The sequence below is a fragment of the Phoca vitulina genome, unplaced genomic scaffold, assembly GCF_004348235.1.
Source record: "Phoca vitulina isolate PV1807 unplaced genomic scaffold, GSC_HSeal_1.0 scaffold1, whole genome shotgun sequence".
Classification (NCBI taxonomy): domain Eukaryota; kingdom Metazoa; phylum Chordata; class Mammalia; order Carnivora; family Phocidae; genus Phoca; species Phoca vitulina.
The window spans coordinates 12,512,264-12,523,797 of NW_022589704.1; positions in this window are offsets into that span (position 1 = coordinate 12,512,264).

The following is an 11,534-nucleotide window of genomic DNA, read 5'->3' on the forward strand; positions in this document are numbered from 1 at the left end:
GTCTCTGGATCGAGTCCCGCATCGGGCTCCCTGCTCGGCAGGGAGTCTGCTTCTCCCTCTGCCCCTCCCCCCTCTCATGTGCTTGCTCTCTCTCATTCTCTCTCTCAAATAAATAAATAAAAAATCTTTAAAAAAAAAAAAAAAGAATAGAGACTGACAATCAAAACTTGACAAATACTAATTGAATTAATGGAAACTTGACCTGAAAGAAAGCAAATGTAGCTTTTTAAAAAAAATTAAACTTTTTATTTATAATTATTTGTAGGTTCATAAGCAGTTGCAAGAAGTAATATGGAAAGATCCCAGGTACCCTTTATGCAATTTACCCCAATGGTAACACCTTGTATAACTGTGGAACATCACAACCAAGATGCTGACATTGGTATAGTAAGATACTGAACATTTCCATCACCCCAAGAATCCTTCTTGTTACCTTTTCATAGAGATACCTACCTTCCTCCCATCTCCACCCCTTCCTTAACCCATAGCAACTACTAATCTGTTTTCCATTTCTATAACATTTGTCATATTGAGAATATTATATAAATGGAATCTTACAGTATGTAACTTGGACTTGGCTTTATTCAGTCAGCATAATTCTCTGGAAATTCATTCAGGTTGTTTATGTACCAATAGTTTATTCTTTTTTGTTTGTGACTCGTATTCTATGGTGTGGATATACCATAGTTTGTTTAACAATTCACCTGTGGAAGGACATATGAGTTGTTTCCAGTGTGGGGATATTATGAATAAAGCTGCTATAATATTTGTGTATATAATTTGTATAAACATATGTCTTCATTTCTCTGGGATAAATGTCTAAAATACAATTCAGAAAAGTAGTTGCATGGTAGATTTTATAAAGAACTGCTAAACTATTTTCTAGGTGGCTGTAGCATTTTACATTTCTACCAACAATGTATGAATAACTGTTTTCCCACATACTTCCTGGTATTTGGTGTTGTCAATATATTTAATTTTAGTCATTCTGATAGGTGTAGTTTTGGGAACAATGAAAACATTCTGAAGATGTGTGGATCATGTGCAGAGTCATGTTTCAAGAATGAAATCAAGCTACTGAGTGCAGAATAGATTGAAAAACTAAAACAAAACAAAACAAAACACCAAGGAAACAAAAAAAAGAAGAGAAGGGATAAATTGTGAGCCTGTTGGCAAGTTCTGGAGACATATAATTAGGAACGGATTGGAGTATGGAGGAAGGGTGGTAATGATGGAAATCCACAACTTTCTCATTCCATAGCAAGGTTTATGTGGGTAGATGTTAATTATAATTCTTACTCTCATTCAGCCATTATTTTAACTTAAGTTATATGTTTTCCTTTCAAAAATTAGAAAACTAAGAGGTTCATAGGTTTAGTTCAAGTCCATCCCTTAAGTCATGTCCTCCATAATACCCCTTCCTTACTAGTTATTGCAATTTTAAGTTCCCTCAAAATCATGCCCAATTCTGGGTTCTACCCATTCCTTTAACTTTGATGTACTTTTTTTTTTTCATTTTTAAATAGCATATATCATCTTCTAATATAAAATATGTTTTGCTTCTTTATTATAGCTGTTGTCTGTCTCCTCTGTTAGAATGTAAGTTCTACAGGGTGGATATAGTATGAGCTCAATACAAGTTTGTTGAATGCATGCATGCATGAGGAATGAATGAATGAACAGTTCAGTTGCAGAGCTGGAATTAAATTGTACCACTCAGTCTTTCTAGACATGCTTCTCTGGCATTTTCTTTTATAGGTTTAATAAAGTGATAAATAACTTGGAAGGTATTCTATTGATATTTGCAAACTACAAAACCATTACTGTGCAGTAAGTAATTATATCGGAATTTGAAGCATTCACCTCAATTAGACTCCCCAGTGATATTACAAAAACAAAGTTGAATTAAATTGTGCACTCATACAGATCCTTCAGTACTTATCAGTCACCTGTTACATATTGACAAGGGGAATTCTGGGAGGGTCACTAAAAACAGATGACCTTTCACGTCATAGGCCACACCTTGGAAGGTGTGCTCTACAAATCTGTGGCCATACGACCATTCCCTGGTTAGCAAGCAGGCCTTGTGGGACCAGATTTTGGCTTACTCAAAGACAACAAAGGAAGCCAACCATATGGTGTTTATTTCAAGGATGTCAGAAAAAAACTGTATGTATTCCCAAATGCTTTTCCTGCCTACTTGTTGCTGCTTTTACAAGGAGGGGGAAAAAAAACTTTCTACAAATACATATGTGACTTAAAATACAAATTCCTTTGGCCAAAGTTCAATCCCGATTGAAAAATTCATAAGGTATGAGTGATAGCAATCTTTTCCCGAGAGGATGTTTTAACGTGGAGATAGCAGTGCAGAGGCACCGCAAGCCTGACCAGAAGGAAGTTGAGAATGCCAGAGCAGGGGTTTACATACAAAGAAGGAACTGAGTGCATTCAGGGAAGCATCTTTCTCCGCTGCAACATTAATGAGGTCAGGCCTTCCATGTGTTCCAGAAGGTGGATTTACCTGCATAGTCCTCTTCCTTGGGTCATCTGCACAGCTAGTTGGTAGAATGCTTGTCTCATGCAGTTTATAGAATAAAATATTCTGATGTTCACTTGTGGTAGGTAAGTCACCAAATAAACTAAGCACCTTTTCCAAGGTTCATTGGGTTTAGAATAAGACTGAATCCTCTCTGCTCTGGGTGAACTATTGAATGGAGGGTAAAAGATCATTAACTCCCAATATTAACTAGTGAACTAATACACAGTCCTAAGGAAATAGTTTCTTGTGTCTGTCACTCTTCACGTCTCCATCTATTAACCAGTGGGATAAGGTGGCCTCTAACTGGCCTTCCATCTTGGAGATAATAGACCTCTTTATTTTTGCCAGCTCGTGAATAAAACAGATAAAACCTGACATCAGTGGACAAGGTCTCTGAAGGAGCTGTGTTCTAATTCCAGGACAATTTTGTTTAAATGCATCCAACTCTGGGGGCACCTAGTGGCACATTTGGTTAAGCATCTGACTCTTGATTTCAGCTCTGGTCATGATCTCAAGGTCCTGGGATTGAGCCCTGTGTCGGGCTCCACGTTGAACAGGGAGTCGGCTTGAGGAATTTCTCTCTCCCTCTGCCCCTCCCCCCTCTCATTCTCTCTCTCTAAAATAAATAAATAAATTCTTTAAAAAATAAATACATCTATCTCTGAAATGTGTTTTATTGTGTAACAACTATCCTTGTTGAGTCTCAGGTTCCCCTTCTATGAAATGAAAATGTTGGACTATAGATTCTGTTTCTTTCTGATGAATATTTCACATTTCTATAGTTCTGACATCAACATTAGGTTTTATAGTTGAGAAGTTATGTAGTGATTTCGTGCAATGAAATATTGGGGCTAGCATTAATTAACATAGTCTTTCCATTGGTAGGAGAAGAGCTGCCTAAAATCCCTTCCATTCCCTTATAATCCATTCAAGGTGGTAGGAAAATATATACAAAAATTATAAATTTAAAATAAACAAGAAACCCATACATAAGAGAAACCCATACATAAGAGAAGCAAGTTGAAGAATTTGATTTGTTTTTTATAATTTAAAGTTATACTGTCTACCTTGATCTTAGTATATAAGATTTCTTTTTTAATCAATCTGGAAATGTAGGCAGATCTTCTCAATGAGATTTGAGTTGCACAGATTTTCAAGTCCTTTTATGTAAGAAAATTCAAGGGAGACACAGATATATACCTGATCTCATTCATTTATTTGAGCATCCTCACAAATATTTTTCTAATCCATTTTATTCTAGAAGAATTGAAGAGGTACTGTTTTCATTCTTTTCTTCTATGTTTCACTTCTACTAGAATTTACAATTCTTAAATCACCGAGGTCACCATTAAACAAAGACAGGTCTGTCACTGTGTTTTCCAACATTTTAAGTTTGGATTCTTATAGATTCTATTGTAAGGTTACATTTCAACTCCATCATGTTCAACCTCAATTTATTAATTAGCAGATTCTTTTCTGTTAGCCAAGCTTCTGCTTGCCAATTCCTTTATCCTTTATTTCATTATTTCCATCTATTTTGTTTTGTTCATCTGTCTACTATGGGAGAAATATCCTTCAGTCAGCAAATTTTTTCAGAATCTGTGAAGAGGGGGCTGAAGATCTACGTGCTTGCTCGTCATGAGAGGGGTGGGACAGCGCCGGGGGTATCCCTCAAGTTAAGAAGTCACCTCGTTACCAGATTTGATAGACTGAAACCAAGGTACTGAAGTAGATGACATAGCAATATCTGGCTTTCGGTGCAGCTAGAAAAATGAAATGGCAGACTTTCTATTAGATTCCCAGAAAGTATGAGTTCCTGTAGATGGGCCTGTAATTGCAGCACTGTGCAGCTCGGCATAGTGGAAAACGTTATTGCTCTGTGTCCCTGCAACTCCCATTTGCATGTTTCTTGGATGACTGTGCTGGCAATAATCAAACACGTTCACATCTTGGCTGCCTCTTGGCTCACTAAAGGCCCTTTATGACAACGTGCTTTGTTGTTTACCTAGGTGTGTTTTCTGTTTTCCTAAAAGGAGACGTTCTGAGAGAAAAGGAGCAAAGGGACAATGTGCCATTCAGGAATGGGTTTATGTCAGGCCAGTTCCGTGCCAAATGCCAGGGAAGTCACAGGTGTGTTCCATCTGAGACAATGAAACCCATGTGCTTGGGCATATGAGTAGATGACTGGGATGGGATTCATCCATCATGAAGACTCAGCTCCATTAGGATGGCATTTTTCAAATATAAATCAAGTTAATAAGTACCATTTTAAATTAAAAAAAAATCAAGATCCAATAGGGATTGGGGAGGCTGCCATAATCCTCGTAAACTCCAACAATATAAAAATGTTGTCTACAAAAGAGACAGTCATTTTCTGGTTATGGTTTGTCATCATTTACATTCTCTTCCCAGAGCTAGCTGATCTCCGCTGGTTTCACTCTGCTTTTTAAGAACAGAGAGGCCAGGATATTTGTTTCACACAAACTGGGCCCTCATACTAGATTTTGAGTACTATAGAGTTCTAAGTTGATATAAGAGATTTTTATTTCTTTGAAAAGCAACTTTCTTTTTCACAAAATAATAATACTTTTTGTGTTTTTGTTGCTTTATAATAATAAACCCACTTTCACATATTTGCCCATTTAAGCAACACAGCACTCTTAGAAACTTTATTAAGCACTTTTCATAGGGTCATTAATTTTTATTATTATTTTGTTTTCTATATTTTCTGTAAGTCACCTCAGAATGCTGAAAGAATGAAATGGACATCATTTTTTAAAATATAAATAAATAAGTAAATAAATAAATAAAGCCAGCATAGTGGTCCTAAAATAATCCTGATTGGGACTCGGGTTCTTTAGTGCTTGGTTCAGTGGTTTCTGCCAACTTAGGAAGATACTCAGAATTAGTCTCACTCAGCAGTTTTCATTCCGTGACCTCTTATGCCCCACAATACTGTTAGAATAAATGTTTACATTGCTCTCAAAATTAGCATTTTTAATGACTACTGGGAAAGTTAGGGTTGAGGAATCTGACTGGCTCACTTCTGGGACACAAAGTGAGAATGGGCAGCTTGTCAAGGTGCATGCATTTCCTCAGTCACAAAGTCCTCCACTAATTTAAGAGGGATTAAACGTGATCTGTTTTCAAGATGGTGCTACTTGCGTTTAGGACCAAGAGATGTAAAGAACCATTGTTTTAATTCTCTACTGATTAATACTACTAATATGAATTGCAGTAAGCTGTTGTATTTATACATGGTGGGCAGTACATAGGTGGTAGTTAAAGCTCTGTGGTAGATAAGGTCATTTCGGTAAATCACATAAAATGAGAGGGATAAAGGACTGAAAGTCAAACTCCAGTAAGTAACAACATTTACATATTAAATGGACAAATAAGATTAAACATCTGAAAAGAATTGGGAAATTTCAGAAAATAATGTAACGATGTCATGAGCATTAAAGTAAGGGAGTATATTAGTTTCTCAGGGCTGCCATAATCAATCCCATAAACTGGGTGGCTTAAAACAAGAGAAATGTATTCCCTCACAATTTAGAGGCTAGAAGTACAAATTCAAAGTGTCAGAAGAACCATGCTGTCCTGAAAACCTGGAAGGGAGGAACCTTCATTGGCTCTTCCAGCTTCTGGAGGTTCCAGGCATTACTTGCTTGTGGCTGCATCACTTCTGTCTCTGCCTCTGTTTTCATATGGCATCTGCCCTCTCTGTCTGTATTTTCACATGGCATTCACCTCTGTGTATGTGTCTGCATTCAAATTTCCCTCTTTTTTTTTTTAAGATTTTATTTATTTGAGAGAAAGAGAAAGAGCATGGGCAGGGGGAAGAGGGCAGAGGCAGAGGGAGAAGCAGACTCCCTGCTGAGCAGGGAGCCTGATGCAGGACTCAATCCCAGGACCCTGTGGTCATGACCCGAGCTGAAGGCAGATGCTTAACTGACTGAGCCAACCAGGCACCCCAAATTTCCCTCTTCTTATAAGGACATCAGTCACGTTAGATTAGGACCCACCCTAATGACTTCATCTTAATTTGATTACATCTGCAAAGCCCCTTTTTCCAAAGCAGGTTATATGCACAGGTATAGGGAATTAGGACTTCATTATGTCTTTTGAGGGACATAATTCAAACCATACCAGTGTTTGCAGAAGAAAGGACAGTAAAACATATGAAATGAAGCAAAGAACTGGTAAGGTGAGGACTAAATGTGTCTGCTGGATTTCACGATTAGAAGTTGGTTAATAACCTTATTTTCAGCAGACTCATTAGAATGATGAGAACGGGGGCAGATTACATAGGTTTGGGAATTGGGTAATGTAGAAAATTCTGTGAAGAGGAAAAAGAGAGGGTAATGACTGGAATGAGATGTAGAGATGATGAGAGTTTGTGTGAGTGAATAGGAGTGTGTGCTGTGGGGCACTTACATGTATTTGCGCATTAGAACAGATTTTCCTGCCTCCTTCAATCTCGTTATTCCTTCCTATCAGTCTTTATTCCTAGGTAGTAAGGAGTTTTTGCCATAATAACACTTAAGTGATGCTCTTGAGGTCAATATTTGTGAGAAGAAGGTCTGTAGCAACCAAGAGTATACCAGCGTGAAGCCAAGACCATTCACCCAGAATGAGTTGATACAAATGATGAGAAAGCAATGAGATCTTCCACCCTACTTGTCTGTAAGGATTGTACACTTGTGTGCACTGTAGCTGAATAGAGTTGCCAGAATAAATACAGGATGTCCAGTTAAATTTAAATTTTAGATAAAAAAAAAACCAAATAATGTTTGTACAAGTATATCATGCAGTAATTGGGACATACTTAGATTAAATGTTTTTCATTCGTTATCTGAAATTTAATGGGATGTCATGTGTTTTTATTGCTAAATTTGGCACCCCAATAGCTGAGTGAATATGTTTTAGTAGGGGAAAAGGGAGAGAGAGATTGAGAGAGAGAGAGTCTATGAATATAAAAGGAGTCCTAGACAATAAGAAGGGAAAAATCAGGAGCTCATGGGGAAGAATTAACTTGAAATATAAAAAATAATAATAATTTTTTCACTGAGGCAGAAAGAAAATATGTGGATTAAATATAAATATATCCAATTAGGGGAATAGGAATTTGTGAGAATTCATTCTTAATCATCTCTACTTTTAGCTGAATTAGGAGGCAGAGCCATTTTCTATGGTTGAAGAGGTAGACGTGAACTTGGGAGGAGGAGCTTGGGGGGGAATAGTGAACATTTGTAATAGCCAATTTGGGGGACTATATCATAGGAAGGTGGAGGTGATGATTGGTGGTCTAGGAGACCACAAATTGAGCCTCCCTGTTGTGCAATATGAGTAGCAAGAAGAGCAACCTGACTTCTCAAGAGGCTGCAGAGGAAATGGTTTAAGTTGTAGGGTATGGAGAATTGCCAAGCTGGCAGGTCCCCAAGTCTGGAAAAGGGATTGGTGAGACTGGAAAGGGGAGAGAATACCGAAAAAGGATAATCTCTCTCTCTCTAATGTTTTCCTTTGTGTTAGTTTATTGTTAGACAGGCTCTTGTATCACTGTTGCAAGATGCCAACAGTAGCCTTAGTCTTAGGCTTGCATATTAGGTTGATAGAAAGAGTTGATTGGCTAATCCTGGGGATCAGCTACATGGACTAGGATTGGGGATCAGGGGTAAGAAAAACTGGAGTGCCATATTGTTTAATGGGCAGATATAATCTGTCACATATATGTCCAGAGTTTGGAGAGGACTAGAAAGACAGAAAATGACATTGGGGGGGGGGGGACATAAAAGAGCCAAACATAAATTGTATACTTTGGCCTAAGGTTTATCCTCCTTTTATAATTTTATATGTCCACTTCATATTCAACCCAATCATATAGAACTCACGGGTTGTAAAGGAGAATTATGGTGGACATAAGAAGTACCTTCCTATTTGCAGGTGAAACTGAGCTGAAGTATTTTAAGTTGATAGATGTCAGTCTCATTCTTCTAGATCCATAATTGCATACTGGCTAATAGTTATCCTAAGAGAAACACAGTAATTTGTGTTCTTCTGAGTAATAATGGCATGATCTAAATAAATTCAGCAATTCAATTTAACAAGCATCTATTGCATGTCTACTACGAAAAATCACTGTTTTAGAAATTAGGGAATATGCTGTGCTATGTACACAGGTGTTCTCAGAAAATATTGTTGAATAGATTTATTGCTATATGTGAGGGACAAAATAAGTTACATGGAATTTTTGTAAGAAAAGTTTAATACTAGTAAGGATTTATGTGTATGTTTTTGAGGGAAAAGTTATCATGAAGATTTAACTTTGAAATTTCTTCTTGTATAAATCGAGATAGTGTAGATTATACTGTCATAAGGGAAAACAATTTTTCCAAATTCAGGGGAAGAAAACAACACAGCCTTCATTTTTTGCTCACGTACATGTTCATCTTTCATTGGCAGGGTGCTCTGCTCCATGTGATCCTTACTGATGGTGTCAAGGTGGTATGGGCTGTGATCATCCAGAGCACCAGTAAATAGTTCAGAAGAAAGCCAGGATAAACGATAATGCAGGGACTCACATGCTTCCACCTAGAAATGACACTTCTGCTATCTGTCAATGGTCAGAGAAAGCCCCATGGTCACACCTAACTTCAAGGGGGCAAAGAAATAGTCTTTCCATGTGCATGGAGGTAGAGAGAAGTGAGATGGTTGCCAATTTTAATCTATCTCCATTTCTCAAAGCTGGGTTAAAATATTCAGTCATTAGCTGCTTCATGATGAGGATATCATTATGAGATTTTAATGGCAACCACCACTTATGAGCATCTATTAAATTCCAGGTATTACGCTTGCAACACTGGGTGGTTAATATTGGCTTTCTCTTTTTGTAGATGAGAAAAATGAGTTGCAGAAATTATATAGATTGTCCACAGTCACAAGAGCTAATGTATGACTATATAAAAGGTTCATATTGTCCAATTCTGAGAGAATTCACAAATCCTTCAGATGTTGTTACTCAGTGCCTGATAAATGCATGCTGACTAACATTCACTTAGTAATTAGTAAACCACGGACCTAAACACTGCCTGTGTATTTTCCCATTTAAGGAATAAACATCTGCCCAACTGCAGCAGTTCTGTAGTTTGCCCTTTCCTTGATGGACAGATAATAAATTATTTCATTGCTATAGTCTAATATTTATAAATATTCAAGTAGGCCAAAAAGAACACTCAAAGCAGAGAACATTACATAGAAAGAGCCTTAGACTTGGTATGGAGACTTCACTCTTCATTTCATCTCCATCTCTCACTCTCTGAATGAATCACTCAACCTTCTTCCACCCTGGCTTCCTTTCCTATAGTATGAGTGGGTTAGATCAGTGACCACTATTCACCTTGTTGATACTATCTATGGTGGCTTTTCTTTATTCACTCTATATCCATTTAGACTAATTCAACAAGGCAGAATTTGAAGTCTCTATCAGTTTTTAAAAAGGGTCTCTAGAGCAAGAAAGAAGAAAGACTACAATAATGGTAAGAATCAGACAAAGATATGTTCAGTCCTCAGCAGAGGTAATAGCCTAGCAGGGCACTTTTGATTTCTGTCAGGTTTTGAGGGATTAACTTGCAGAGGAATCAGCATGGCTAATTAGAGCAAATGGTACTGAATTACTCCTCGGGTATAAGGTAGACCTACCTGCTTCTCAGCTTGTTGCAACTTCTCCTACAGCCTAACATTTTCTGCTTGGCATCAGACTTAATACTGTACAATAAATCTGAATCAAGTGGGAGGTGAAGTCAGAAGGACGTCAAATAAAAGGTTAAAAAAAAATCCAGCCATTCTTCCCTCATTTCCAGCTGTTTCATTCCTTAAAGACTTTGAGCTCATGAGTCTCAGCTGGTGACTGAAATCACCTCCCCTTCATGCTCCTACAATATTAAAATACCACATTTCTAGAATGAAGTGTTATACCAATGGTATGAAAAGTAGGCTATTTTATAGAGTCAAATAACAACTTTCTCTCTAGACAATAAACTTACCACACCAATTTTTCTCAAGTGACAATAAACATACCAAAGAATGACTTCTTTTTCAGAATTTTAAAGTTAAGTGTTTGCTAAAGAATAGGTTATATGATATGAAAAATGCATGCTGCATATAAAGTAAAGTTGTAATTATTTCAGTTCCATCATAGCATCATGTAGAAAAGGTAGAAGCTATTATATAATTCAGCTACAATGACCAACTGGGTCTCCAAACCTAGAGATTCAAGAAATATTGAACTACTTGGGAGCATTAATAAAGTATTTCAGGTGTCCAGACAATTATTACCATAGATCACATCCAAGGAGTACAAATGCCTTAATATAGTTTGAGGGCTCCAATCCACTACTTACTACTTCAGATAAATCAGCCAGATTTTCTTATTAAACAGAAATAGCCAATATTTCTATAACTTTTTTCCATATATAATTTTTTTTTCAGAAAAGTTTTTTGATAACAGTTAACATCAAGAAGAGGGTATTATATTAATTCTCACTTTAAAGGCAAGGAAGCTGAAGTTCAGTGTCCAAAGCTCAGGTTGTAGTAGTGAGATCACGATGCAAACCCAGGTCCGTAGCCTCCAAAATCTGCACTATCTCGCAGTCACACAGCCCTAAGTTGACCATTATATTATCTATTGCCCTCAAAGAAATAGTGACAAATGAAGTAGGATACTTCTGATATAACCCAGATATACTGGCCAAGACAAATAATTAATTCAAGAAGCAGACATTTATTGAGTGCCTACTATGTGCAGGGCATAGCAATGGGCAAGACAGATCTAAATGCCTGCCTCATGGATTTTATTCTATTTTTTTTTGAGAGAGAGAGAGAGGATAGGGGCAGAGGGAGATGCTGAGAGATAATGTTAAGCAGGCTCCCCACCCAGCGCGGAGTTAGGGAAGATCTCCCTGAGAATGTGGTATTTAGCAATAATTTAAGTCAAGGG